We start from the raw sequence: 15874 nt of genomic DNA, 5'->3' as shown, positions 1-15874 counted from the left end.
CTTCCATGGAGGTTTTAAAGAAACGTGAGAGAGAAGATGAAGAAGAAGACAAGCTGCTGGAAAATGGGAGAAGAAGCTACTAGAAGAAAGTATTTATAGCCAATCTTATCCATTCCACTTAAATTACCAAAATGCCCATCCACCAATTAACTTACTCTCCTCCAACCCTTTATGAAATCTTTTTACTCCTTTGACACTGGGACAAGGTCCATAATGGTCTAGACATACTCGGGTTCATGAAAACTTAAAATTTTAACCTGAGGTAAAAAATGACCATTTTGCCCCTATCGTGAAAATCATCAAAATTTTAGTTTCCTTTCCATTTTACCCCTAATTTCACCATCCATTTATGCCTTAGGCCTACTTAGACTGTAATATTGTTTAAAATCTTACTTTTATAGGCTTACTAAAGAAATGACGAAATTACCCCTGATCAAGGATATCGCGTATACTTCCCTTTACAAGTCTATAAAGGTCAAGGTCTCACACTGAACTTGAATCTACACATATTGAGAATGAGTGAAGGTTGTCATGAATATGCACGTTTTTGAAATTTTTAGAATGATTGAGTTGCAGGTGCTAAGTTGTTGGATTTAGTGGTTTTTTATTTTAATAAGGCTTTGAAAGATGGATAATTTGCTGATTTTGTTGAGTTCTTTGTTTAATAACACTTTCCTACCTTGTTTACTAGATTTATGTATATTGTATAACACTTTTTGTATTTATCAGATGTTGTATAGGGGTTTATATGAGGACTAAAATTACACTCAGCCTTTCTGGAAAGGGTGGTTGTGCTAACCACTCTGTTTAGGTCCTTTATGTCTTGCCAGGGTTTTTTGCTATTTGTACAGGCAATGTTTTTTGTTCTGCTATTTCATTTTGTACAGGTTAAGCAATGGTAATGAAAATCATACCTTTATGACTTTCAAAAAAAAAAAAAACTTTCGAACAATACTTAGTTTCAAATGTAATTAATTTATTATTTTATAGACTTATTTTTTTAGTATTTTAAAATTATTTTTACTAATCAAAACATTGACATAATGTTATAATGACATAATTTTATAAATTAAATTACATAATAATTATTTTACTAGATTCTTATCTTATTTTATTCTTACATAATAAGTATTTTATTTTTTCTCTATTACATTCCGTAAATTAAACCTGTCATTAAAAGTTTAGAATTTTGATTCAGAGTTACTAATGCCTCTAAGGATGTTGACTATGTAAGGGACAATGTCAGTAGATTAGATGATGGGGGTCCTCATACTTCATCTATTGTTGAATCAGTTGATTGTTTAGAATCAATTCGAAAGCACGATTGAAAATTTTCAAGAAAGAAAAAGGAAAGCGCTCTAAGCTCAAATTGGACTAGAACGAAGAGTCATTCTGAGCCTGATGCCCTAGTTCGGTTTGCTAGGTACCGGCTTCCCGTTGATTGAATGTCCATCGCTTTAACATTGCTTGATTTGAGCTATGACATAACTATGAGAGGAGATTACATTATTAGACACCGATGAGAAGAGTTTATACTCCCCAGGGATTCAAGTATTATCGCTAGCAACGGGATTCGGATTAAATTGTCTCTTGCAAACAGGGGATTCCTCTAAAATAGTAGCAAATGATTGGATTGATTGTCCGTGGGTATATCTTCTACCGAGGCAAAACCTGATTCAATATCTGCCGATTAATGCCATCAATCCTCAACGGGAGGTACCAAATTAGGGGTTTTGAATTAGTCCATGAGCTATATTTCACCAAAGAGGGACTAGAATTGACCCGATCGTATGCCTGTTCCTTGCTTTACTTAGGCCTTGGCCGATTTCCCTTGCCTGGTGGTTTTCGAAAGCTTCCATAGGTTATCGTGTTACGATACGGAAACTCGATGCAGACAGAACCAGCAGAAAGAAAGGCATTTAGGTTCCTAAACGGACGGGGAAAAACCCACTAGAAAGAACAGGAGGTCATCAGGGAAGTCCACTTTATCCGTGACTCTGATTACCCTCGAAATTGCGGAAGTTGATAATCACATTTTTATGAAGATCCAGAGCTCAGGAACTAGAATATGAGGATTAGAAATTGGTCGATTGCTTGGCTTGTCCTTTGACGGCGATGATGAAATGATTATCAATGAGCTTATGGGCTTAGAAATTCCATTAGTTTCTTCATTATGAGGCAATGGAGTAACCTTTTTGTGAGGTTTAAGAAGGGCGCTGGAGTTCTGCGCAAATCTCTGTTAATGTAGGCCCGATTTTGAATTTGTGAAAGCTAAAGTCAAGATTTGGATGTTTTTTAGCCGTGCTCTTAAAGGGTTTGATTTTATGGTGCTAATTAGCTTGTAGTTTGGCCTTTTGGTGTGGGCCTCTTATCATTATCATCATTGTTTCTTTTTCGGTTTTTGTATTATGGTGGATTACTTTCAGCTTTTGGACTCTGATGGTTATATTTTGGCTGTTTTCGATTTGGCCATTCTCCCTCTTCTGTACTTGTTCAGGTTTAGTTTTATGTACCATGGCTGCCGTCAAAAGATTCATGTCTGTGTTTGTTTGTTCTCAGCTACTTTTCTATCTCTTCATTTTTGTGACGTTGTTATTTGGTTGGGGCCGGGGAATCTAGGAGAGTTCCTTAAGGCTGATGCTTTGTTTGCATTCAATATGTGGGTAGATTCTTAGTTTATACATCTTATAGTCTTTAACCATTTGGTGAATTATTGTTATTATCTTCTATTAATACCACTAAACTCGCTGCGAGTCTAAATTCTTTTAAAACTATTTGTTAACTTTTAAATACACACAATTATTTCTTTTACAAATAATGATGCAATTGAGAGATAAAATAATATATAATCACCGAAAGATCGCACATTTATAATGTACTTTAATATTTAAAATTGATTATAAAAAATAATAATTCAAACTTTTGAAAAATGTTGAAATAATTATATATATAATTTTCCAATTGCTTATTTTATGATATTTTTCAAAAAAAAATTTAAGAAAAAAAGGAGATACTAAAGAGAAGAAAAAGGAAACATGAAAACATATTAATGATGAATTAGTTTAATATTTTTATTTAGTGAGGGCAAAAATGAGAAAAGTAAAAAAATAGAAAGAAAATTTACAATTAATTTGAAGATAAATTTTTTTCAGCAAATGAAAGAAAGGAAACCATAAAACAGGGGAATAATGGTTTTATTTCATTTTGTTTATCTAAAAACAACAATGGGAAAAAAGGAAAAATGATAAATGATTAATTAATAGGCTCATATATTATTTGTACAAAGAAAACTCTATTTTTGCCAAAAGAAAACTTGCTTCACATTTTTATCTTTTTATTATATTTCTTCAGTTTTCCTTAGTAGAATGGGATTTGTAAAAGTAGTTTTTCAAATCTCATTATGGAGTTTATTACTATTTTAAGTGCTACTATGATAAAGACAATATAGAATTAACATTGAGTCAAGTTTTATGTCTTGTTAGGATATTAGTAGATGAAAGAATATTAATTACATAGGAAAACGATTAATTAAAGGTTTAAGTTAAACCTTCGTCACTCTTCTTAAAATTTAGATAGTTCATATTTGTTGTTAACATATTAGGAACCTAATGAGTCACATATATTGAAAATATATCAATTTAAGAATATAAAATTGGAGATTAAGTTTGATTTAATTGAGAGAAATTATGAATTTCAAAAACTTAATTGAATGTGTTCAATTAAATTTGGGTGATTTTTATAATTAATACAAAAGTTATATTAAATCTAATTGCCTCTATATAAACTATGTTATGCTACCCTAAAAAATGGTGTGAGTATGGTTGTATGTGTGTGTGTGTGACAACACTTGAGATCCAAGAGAGAGAGAGAGAGAGAGAGGGAAGGGTTCATCCAAGAGAAAAAGAAACCTCTAAAATCATTTAACCTCATTATTCACTGTGTTGCCACTTGGTTTTCCCTCTTCTTCCTCCTCCTCTTTGGCTTTTCGTCTTCCTCCTCCTCTTTGGCTTTTCGTCTTCCCTTGACTGAAGAGTGAGAAACCAAAACCTACTTGAAATAGTTTCCAAAGCTTACCTAAATGTTTTAGGAAACTTATCCAAATTGTTTATAAACAATGCACCAAATATTTTGAAATAGTATTTCAAGGTTGTTTGAACAATACTACTTCAAATACCATGTAAAAGCAATAATTTGAATTAAACAATCATTTTAATTCATAATTGTGATTGTAAATAGATGTGAATGATTATGGATTTAGAACTAACATGATTGTGGATATCTAGTTAAAATTTTTCTTGGTAATTTTGACATAAGGACGACAAGCTCTACCTTTCTCTATAGTAGTGTTTGATACCTTACAATACAATGTAATTATAAGTAATATGATTACAAATAATGTGATTGCATGGAAAATAACTTTGCAGTATTTGATTTCTAAGTACTTAGTTGAGAATGTAATGTCAATTTTCAAAATTACTCGTATTCATTAAAATGCAAGTTTAATATATTTTTACCTTTTTATTGTTAATTTTTATATAATATCATCTCTTAAATATATTTTTAATGTCATATATTTTATTTTCATTTCTTATTATAATCTTATATATTTTATTTTCACTTTTAATATATTTTTCTATATTATATATTTTATTTTAATTTTTTTCCCTTTAAAAAAAATATAAATTTTATTGACAGTCACCATCCACCATCCAACAAAGAATGACTACTGAGAGTAGCAAAGAGACATCCCTAGAAATCTATATAAGAAAAAAACAAATTATAACATTACAAATTATCTTCAACAAATTAACAAAATTGAAGGGTAAAAATGTCTTTAATAATATAATAGAGTGCAATGCAATCTGATTGCATTGGTTTTGGATTGTAATTACATTACATCTATTAGCTGTAATGTGATTGCATTGCAATCTTACATTGTAATGGTTTGTTACAAAACAAATACTATAATGTAATTTAATTGGATACATTGCAAGAAATGTATTCCCACTTCCCTCATACCAAATGCTACCTATTTTTCTCTAAGGTTTTAAATTTTTTTCTTGTCTTACTCTCCTTAAATGTAACTCAAGGTTTTATAATAAATTGTGTAATTGTTATATAGTTTATAGGATTGTGACGAGGAAAAAATTTATATAAAATCGAGAACAATGGAGACCAAGCACTACAAAAGAAAAGGCATTACCAATGAAAAATTCCATCGGTAATAATTGAGATTTCATCGATATGTTACATTATCGACGAAAATTTTCATTGGTATTTGGTCGAAAATATTTTAGTCGATAATAACGAATCCGTCGATGATGAAATTTTTCGTTTGTAAATTACTGATCGAATATTCTGTTTGTAATTCCTACGACAAAGGCTTGGATCCGTTGGTTAGTTTGTTATTAATAATGGGAGAATTCCATCAGTAATTTTCATTGATAACATTTCCTACGAATCTTAATCCATTGGTAATTTCTGTTAATGATTACCAACAGAGCCGACTTTGAAGCTTGCCAATAGTATTTGTCGGCAATGGCTTCAAATTCGTTGTTATTCCGTCAGTATTGTGAATGAACTCTATTGGTAAAGGATGAATTCCTTTGATAATTCCATTGGTAATTAATGAATTCCATCATTAATAATTGTAGAATCTTTTTTTTTTTTGGGAAATTAAATTTTGTTGGGTTTATAATAAAATTATTATATGATGCTGTTATTGATAAAGTAAACATATACCATATGCATATAAAAATATATGAAAATATAATACAAATCATAATTAATTAAAAAATCCAATGTAAACATATGATAATAATCCAAATAAGTATCTACCAAAAAGCTCAATGAGGGGATGAGGGTGGTTGTTATTGTGGTGGATACGATAGACTTGACTATTGTGATGTGGAGGACCTAGATGCGTCTAAAGGCGGTAACCTCACTGTAATCATTGCAATGACCTTTAATAAGTTATTAATTCTACCCATTAATGCCATCAAGGTACTAATGATACTAACTTTAATAAGTTATTGTGGTGGATACTAGCTCAAGTGTAGGAGCTGGAGGGGGTTATGCAATGTCAAGACTACAAGCAAACTCAAACATCACGATTAGAGCTAGAACTTTCGAAGTGGGGACTTTGGTGCCAAATCCATAGATGTGGGTTCGAGTACTATTGGGCCCTCCAATGGCCTCAAAATCAAATTTTGATTGGATCGATGACTTCTCACCATACTTGTGTGATAAAGCCAAAGCGTATGATTCCTACAAATAAAAAAGTAATTAAAATTTTTAAGTTATTTAATCGGTAAACAACATATATATTGAAAAAATATATATAAACACATGTATTACTTACACAAAAAGTCTTAGATTTATTGTCCACAAATTCTCCAGCACCCTTTTGCTGCTTATAAGTGTGTTTGAAGAACTCGAAGAACGTCACTTAGCCTTACTTTTCCTTGGACTGTAATCATAAAAAGAGAATAAGAATAAAAAAAACATCATTGCATAGTATCTCAATCATTAACAACATAAAGAATTGTATTATTAAAGTGAATAATTTTTCTAGTATTAAAATAAAATCACATACTGTTCTCTTCTAGTGATAGGTGAAAAGCAAGGAACCGATTGTATGTTTTGTAATACCATTGTCCTTTTCTGTTAGGTGGTTCTACTTGGCCGTGCATGAGTGTGGCTACCACTTGGGCATGGACCATACGTTATTAACTAACTAGTCCCATACCTCATCAGTGATATAGGGTCGCACCTTATCCTTCGTCAATAGGACATCGACATCGGGGCCACCCGATATCCATTTTGGGCTTGTTGCACTCATCCACTAATAGATCCTTGAGGCAGTCCTTGCAAATCTTTTCCCATATGGAGCGGACCTCTGTTGCATCTAGAACAACCCATCTAAAAGATTCCTACATCCAAGAAAAATATATATTAGTATGAGAAATTATAATATATATACACTAATCTTATATTCTTACGTTACCTCGAATTTTCACCATATGTTATCTTTATACTCCTAAGGAACTTGCCTTGGTGTTAGCCAAGGTTTACTAAAGTTACTCTTGATAATTTGCTTAATCGTTGCAGAAATACCAGTGTCCTCAAAAGTACTACAAAATAAACTTATTGTTAGTAAAACACATAAATTAATTAACTAAATTGATTGCTCATAATTAATAATATAAATTGGAATAAAGGAAATTACCTTCCTCTAAGAGGATGCAGAAGTATCTATCAGTCTGGATGAGTTGAAGTTAACAAGTCGAGACTCGACCCTTGGCCCCTAGCTTGCGACATGCTGTTGGACTCAATAGTAGCGTCCAGAATGGGGTTCCAACTGGAATAGTCTAACTTGGCATCAGTGCCTCTAGTTGTACTTGAGTATCTATTGCTAGAGTGAAAGTTCGTGGTCTAGGGCAAGGATGTAGCATAGGAGGTCAGATAATCGAAGGACTAGCGTTATTGGCCTGTCCTCGATAGCCTTTCTTCATCTTTTTTTTCAACTTAACCATGCTTGTCCAATTAGAATAAAAATGGAAAACTATTAGTATAACTATCAAAAAAATAATATGCATATAAACATTAATTTCACTAAGAATAAAGAAATATGCAACATGATAAGTATAATGAATGACCTTTATATAGTTTTAATATCAAAGTGCAAAAAATACAGTTGTACATTTTTTAACAAAAAAAAAATCAATCAGTCAGCATTCGAAGAATCAAACTCATTTTCTTCGTTCTTATCTTCATCATCGTCAATATCGTTTTCATTTTCTTTGTTTGATTCTTACCCTGTCTCGTTGTATTCTTTTTCAGCTTCATCAACTTATTGATTATGTTCAATATCCACTAACGTATTAACATCTCCATATTCACCACTAACAAAAATTGTATTATTGTCAAGGTCGATTGAAGTATGATCAAATCATGAATTGCAGGAAACTTCATCTTCTTGAAACACCGTTTCATTTAAGGTCAAACGTTTTCTTATCACTTTGCTCGTTATCCGTAATAGAAAATCAACTTTGAGCTTTCATTTTGAACACTGCCCACCAATCACTTCAGTCCCTTTTGTTTGATGAATATGGAGTGTAGTACACTTAAGTTGCTTGTTCGACTAAGACAAAAGGTTTATTGTTGTCAAGAATTGAGTTACGTCTTATTTCGACCAACCCATGAACAAAATTTACTCAAAGACCTTTAATGATATCAAACCAATGGCATTTGAACAACATGACTAAGTTGTTGACACCAAAGCATTCTAACTCAACGATATCGACCAGCAATCCATAAAAGTCACAATCATAATCATTATAACAACTTCCCTTGATGCAGACACCACTGTTCATCGTTTTACGATTATGACTATAATACAATATGTGAAACTTGTATCCATTGACCTAATTGATAACTCTATTTTATAGAGTTATCTTGCATTCTTTTGGGCTTAGAAATGACTAATGTCCTCTTGTTTTTAATTAATTTAGACTTTGTTTTTTTCATATGTCTTAGTATTTACTTTATGCATGCTTTAGTAGTTTAATTATGTAATTTGAGTTTATTTTCATGTTATTAATTCTTGTTTGTATCCTCTATTGATGTGCTATATGTTGGTGAAGGTGTAAAAAAGCTTGGATGTCAAATTTGCAAAGGGTTATGCACTTTTGCTTAAGTTGACCTCAGACTATGCTGCAATAATTGAAACATATCTTGGGCTAAAAACCTCCAATCGACATGATTTATGGACTTATGGAAAGCTAAGAGGAAGAAAAGAAAGTTGATTAACTGCAGCAGATTGCATGCAGTGTGGATAGCAGCTTGGGCACCTAGGCACCAGACATCTCAATGCTTGAAAAGGCTAAGGATATAACCTTGGGTGCTTAGGCACCGGCCTTTGGGCGCCTAGGTGCCGACATGTGAATCTGCACATTATTGGCCATTTGATTTTACATCAAATGGCCAATAAAGAGGGTATAAATACAATATTTTTTTTGGCTAAAAAAAGGAAGAGGATTCAGACACTAATTTGGGAAAAACGAGGTTGGAACCAAAAAGGAAAAAAAAGAGGAAATCAAGAGATTGAGGGATCAAAAAGTTGCTCTAGAGAATTTCTTGCTCTAGATTTGATTTTCTCTCTCTAACTCTTTTTGTAAAAATGCTTCATTTTGCTGAGATTTGTGTTTGTATTTTAAATATGTTGAGGTAGAAGTCTTAATTTAGGGTTATGGTGTATTTTTCAAATAAGTATATTCTCTCCAACCTTTCCAAAAAAAAAATGACATTCTCTCCAAAGACTTTATCTAATAGGTAATAAAATATGAAAATACATAAACTCAGAGGTAATAAAAAAGTTTTAATTATTGCTATGCATGAAATCAAAGTTAACGTTTTGTACAAAACATATTGACTGGCTTGTAGGACACACATTAAACTCTATCAAATCTGATGACTAAATTTTCATATCTACCTTAATAGATTTATAACTTGTAACCAAATGAAATTTCATAAACAAAAGTATAACTAACAAAAGCGTACATTAGACGCAAGTAAATACTCTTAGCAGGGATTTGACGACCCAATATAAATAAAGATTGTGACTGTGAGGGACCATAGCACTTAAAAAAATAGACCATCCAACTTAGGTTAGGCATTGCCTTTTTTTTTTTTCTCCTTTGTTTGCTTTTTTCTCCTCTTTATGAAACTAAATTCTCATTACTCAAATAATTGACAATGATCCTACCATAGCACTGCTCTAGATTGTAGACAAATAGAGCGCCTACAAGCCAAACAATAGGAGGGAACTTTCAAAATCAAAACTAAAGCATTGATTATTATTTAACTTGGCAGACTGATTGTTACGACACTTTAATCTTTTGAATTTGGAATATCCAACTTAGCTTAGCCAATTATTTAGAATTTTCTCTTCTTTCCTTTCGATAAAGATGATATTCGTTAGTTAAATACTCCCATCATTCCGTAACAGTGTCATAGTTAATTTTATTTTTCTTGGTGAAATTGAAATTTTTTTTCAATTTGACCTGCTTTTATTTTTCAAATTATATTATTGTTGGTTACAATTTGCAAACATCTCTCAAAAATTTCAAAGAAATAGCTTTAAATTTTATAGTTGTTAAAATTTAATATGATAAAATGTTGAAAATAATCAAGGTCAAACTTTGGAATTTTTAACAAAAAGAAATCAAACTAAGACTATATTTATGGAATAGACTATAGACAATAGAGAGATTAAATGCCTATAATACTACTTCGGCCATAAAGAAGTGACAAGAATACTACAAAAAACTGACCACTCCTGTAATATTTTTGGGTATGTCAAAGAAAATTGCTCTTCACAACATGAAGTCAAGCGATATCTTTGACAAATCATGAACCAAAATACCAAATTTCTCCAACCTCTTTGAGCAAAACAGCCAAGCAATGCTATAAATTTCTCCAACCTCATGAATGGTTCTTCAAATATTAATTTATTATTATTATTCTTTTGAATAAGAGGTTTGCAATAAACAATGAATATCTCTTGGCAGCCTTGAGCATCATTTTCTCTTCAAAATCATCCCATTTGGTTGCTTTCAAACAAGGTGCGGTTAAACAAAACGAAACCGGTCCCCCCATAGCATAATTTCTCCCCAGGTGCATGTACTTCTTTTTTACTTATTATACATCAACTTGACAGGCCCTTTATCCTTTAGATATTTATTTCTTGCTCTTTTTGTAGGTTAGTTACATGGAAATGCTTGTACCAACATAATTGCTCCAAATGTATTAATCAAAACCAAATTGCATGTCCTGATAAGAAAATTACTCAATCCTTTTGTCGGACAGAGAAGAGATGCATTGAATGTTGATCCAAGAGTGGCTTACCACTAGTACTGTAAATCAATAAGAAAATTAAAGTTGCAATGATAAATCAAAACAAAAGCAAGATTTGGTTCCAAGATAAAATCACATTTAATTTAGAAAGTTACAAAATTCTAGCATTCCGACGGTTAGAATTTGAAATTTGACAACAGGAAATGTTGGAATATATCTGGCATCTTTTATACAAAATATTATTATTTTTTGTAATATGGCAAGTATTAATCTAGAACCTATATCTAACAAAGATCCTGATCTTAATCTTCAAAAAAAAAAAAAAAAAAAGGAAGCAATGATCCTGATTTAAAATTGAGCTGAAACTGAACAAGAAATCAATTTTAATGACGAATTTAGGTGTTGGATTGACTGAATCCACAGTTTTGGTTTGAATCTCCTAATAGAAATGCCTTCATCTTGTATGTAACAAGAAAAAGCCTCACACTACATTTTTGACTTTTCTGAAGATTAAGCTAGTGACCCTTGACCATTTCCTAAGGTCAAAATTTATGAATTTTGATGATGTTTGATGATGTAATCAGTAGGAGAAAGAAACATTAATCAGGCGCATCAGATACCATCAAAAGCTGTGGCATGACCATGCAATCCCACACTAGAGCCATGTAAAGAGGAGGTTTGGCAAGTACATGAAATGGACAGCTTTCCACCACGAACAAGGATCATCGATCTCACTCCCAATCAACTTAATTACTTTGAAAATTTTTTTTGATTCCTCAATATCTAATATATGCACACAAAAACACACACACATATATAGGTAGCTTAGTCAAATCTTAAAAAGAATAACTTGAAATTGGAAATGTAACCACCACCACTCTTTTCCTAAGAGCTTTAATCAGGATATATACAAAAAAGAAAAAAGATAATACCATTACAAGCAATAGAAAGGATGCTTATCCAGAAAATAAACAAGAGAATAATGATAATAAAAGAAAGTGCCTATAGTAAATCAGATTCATGTGATTTGAATGTTAGAGGCCTTCTTTACTAAGGTCAAGTATGATTGAAAATGACGGGTTCTGGGCAGAATCATTCCCTTTTCATTTATTTAAGACTCCTCAACCTGATTGTTCGGTGCCAATTTTTGTTGGAATGGAAGAAAGCAACCGAAGAAAGAGAAAGAAATTGTGACACGATACAATGTATGGAACAGAAACAGGTCACACATCAAGTTGCATATTTTTCGTAATCATTGGTCCTGTCTTACTTCCCTCCCTGGGAACCATCCTTAGGCGCATCAACTACTCACTACTTAGTCTCCAGCCTTGCTGAATGGTTACAGACTTTAACAGGCATTTATGTAATCACTACTTTGGACCGTGGTTGATTTGGGAAAGCAAAAATATCTCGGTCAATGATGGGTCAATCAATCCATCTGGCAGGACACTGGAAGTGCATTCATTGTAATTTCATCACATTTTCAACTCATCCTGATCTGGTTTGTAATATATCAGTATTATACATTGCCTCCACAATTACAGTGTTGACTTGATTTGAATTCGTGCTCAACCGAGCATTTGGCAGCTAGACCCTACAAAAGGGGCTCAAACTTGGTTTTGGCTCGAGTCTCCAACGATCATGTTGATGATTGAGTATAAATGCGAGTGAGTAGAGGGAGTTAGTTAGAGTTATCATATTACTTATATATATGTTAAAATGCCTTACCACGTATATTAATACTTACTATACTAAGTCTGGATTGCTCCCTGCAGCCTTCTAGCTTGTTGTTGAGTTACAGCTTTCTGAACTTTGCAGTCAATTGACAATGACTTGCACGAAAATGGTGCTATATGCATGCAATTGACAGTATATTCGAATAAAAGAGACAAAAGGTAGTTTTTAACTATGTTTCAATGAAATACTACAAAATAAATCTAGATTATTAGGCTAAAATTGCATTCCAATCTCCAAGAGTACAAACATACATTAGTCCAAGAAAACTATACGGTAATCATTTTCAGTCTATTACTTGAGAGGAACCAAATTACAATCTATAAAGTACAAGAAAAGCATTGGCCGCCACTTAGTTTCTCTGTCAACAATCACTTCCAAGAATTATGATAAAGCACTTCCTTTATTTACATTGGATGTTCATCCTTTTAGTTAGGAATACGTAGTTATTGACTTCTTTCTTTAAACACCCACAACTCTTATTTCCTTTTCTTCATTCCATTTACCACAAGAAAATTGCTATATACCTACCTTATCTTTTGTTGATCGACAAAATTCATAGTTACACAAGGTCTGTAGTAATCAAAAGTCTGTTCTGTCCCTATATATATGTCAAATTATTTCCATATGATCTTAACTTTCTCTAAATGCAATAAAAACCAATAAACATTAGCATTAGAAAAAGAGTTGATATCTAAAATTCTAATATTAGATAGTTTATACTTTATTTTTTTTCCTTAAATTTGTCTAGTAAATCAAGGGTGAAAAGTCTTTCAGGACAAAGCAAGTAATATAATTACTATTATGATTACTTGAACCAGGACATAGGAGCCTTTTCTTTAAGTAGGCAGTGATGGTGACTTTTAAAGACTGAAATCCCAATTAAGTGGGCAAGTTGGTGTCCAGTGAAAGATGATGGCCCTCAGCCCAAAGTAACAAAAACCAAATTACACGTTTTTTTATCCTCAAAACCCAGACTACCCTGGGATGAATTGTTACTCAACAGTCATCTTACCCTTTCATGGTCTTCTCCCTCATTTGTTTAAGCTACAAGTTTCCTCTGAAACTCTTCCCCTGATTGTTCCCTACATAAAATCCTCGCTACAAGGTACAGACAAACTATATTCTTAGCTAGCTGAGTGAGTAAGGTTGCTACGTATATGAAAACTGACAATGGGTCGACGGAGATACGAACATGATTAGGACGTACAGTCTTGGATTATTATCGCAAATTCCATTGGAAGAGAAGATTATTACGTGGTGAAGAATTGGATGTTCGGGTATTTTAGCAAGAGATCATTCGTTTTTATGGTTGTGCTGACTATGTTGCTTTTAGTTTTGCCTTTGTTGATACCAGAGTTGCCACCGCCGCCATTGATATTTCTCCTGGTTCCTGTGTTAATAATGGCGATTCTCATTTTCTTGGCCTTATCTCCATCAAAAAGCCCCAATATCAGCATGGCTTCGGTTTGAAGTAAAGCAAGTAACTTTTCTGCGAATTTTAACTTTGTATATTAAGTACTTGAAGTCTTGAAGACAACTGATTATGATGTGTGGTTTTCTGAGATTGAATTATGCAATACATATACAATCTTTTCTTGGTAAGATGGTGGAGTTCAAACTGCAAAACTGAACAGTTGTTTTATAGTATTTACGCGTCTTCCCTATTTTCAATCCTTTGCTTGATACATTCTTCAAACCTACAAGCACTCCGCTGTCCACTTGGGTTGGAATTTTCTTTCTTTCTTCCTTTGTTATTTTGGTCATTCATATCCTTCATTTTATGGTAGTTTTACAGCTTGTTATTCAGATCATTTGAAATTATGTTTAGTTAATAGAATAACAAATCGCTTTTCTGGAAAGAAAATATCCGAATTAGAAGCCAGGAAAAATCGGGAAGAAGAAAAATTAGAAACAAGGAGATCATAATAACAGTAAGAAAAAATGTATGTTCCCACTCTTGGTAAGGAGCAGCACATTAGCTCTTGCCTGGATTTTTGGTGAGTTGTCATAACCATTATTGTAGCCTTGCGTTAGTTTTGTATATATATATATATATATTTATATTATAAAATTCAAAACTGCCTACTTGAATATTTGATTCAATAATAAGTACATTCATCTGTTCAAAGAAGCAAGTCCAAATGGAAATTGTTGCAAGGCAGCGTAGTGTGTTGGAAATATCAGAAAATCTTATAGATGTCTAACGACTCATATTGAGCTTGGACATGCAAAACTAGGAGAATAACCCTTATGGTTAAAGTTAGTGTGGGAGGTTAGAGGGAACAAGGAAAGGTAGATTTGGAGTCCAAAGCTAGGGTTTTGATCAGGGTTAAAGACCTTATATTGTGGATTTCTGTACAGGTTGAGATGTACTAAAATACCATATTATATATATATATAGCCTAAAGATTCAGAAGAGTCAAATGAGAATTTGGTTTAGTTGCATGTGCACGTGATCGGGTTCCATTTTCCCTTCCCCTATAAAGGAAGAAGAGAAAATTCAGAGGGTCGTTGAAGATATATGTGTCAGGTTTAAATGGTAGGGTCATATGTGATGATCAGCAAGATGGGTGATGGCTACTTACTCATATCAGATTGGAACTGTCTGTGATGGAGAAGGGAAGCAAAGATGTAAAGCTCTAAATGTTTAAGGAAGATAATTTCCCTTTTTTTTTTTTTTTTGCCCTCTCTTTTGGATACCTTGATGCTAAATTGATTTGAAAGGAAATGTTGGAGAGTGCATGGTTACTATTGTTGGGAAAAATGAGAAAGAAATTAAAGAGGGAGAGATCAAAGACATGTGACAAAAGGAATCGGTCGAGGAGAGCACATATTGTACTTAGGAAATCTCGTTAATACATTTGCTATTGGTTTGTTTGTGTTGAAAGCTCCTTTTATTCAATCCTTTATATGCAATATGAATTACAGTATTAAAATTCATAAATTTTTGTGAAGTTTATAATTTGTATGCAATTACAATATTACTATTTAATTATAGTTCGGCATAGTTCTAATTATATATTACTTATCAAAAGGGTTTTTTTAATATTATTTTTCCCTTTTCTTGCACATGTTATATTTATATACTTTTGATAATATATTATTATGCAATTAAAAGTTGTGTTTATCCCGTCATCCCAAGACTAAAATCCAGGCTTGGATCTTGGATATATCTATAAGAAGTCTTTATATCTCTAATTCTTGGATAAATTAATGCATGTTGTTGCGTTCTTTAATTAGTACTCGTTTTATTTCAAATTAAATTTTTATATATTTTTTA

This window comes from Theobroma cacao, chromosome 5 (assembly GCF_053813885.1).
Source record: "Theobroma cacao isolate CCN51 chromosome 5, ASM5381388v1, whole genome shotgun sequence".
Lineage (NCBI taxonomy): Eukaryota > Viridiplantae > Streptophyta > Magnoliopsida > Malvales > Malvaceae > Theobroma > Theobroma cacao.
Note: the sequence above shows the minus strand (reverse complement) of the source record.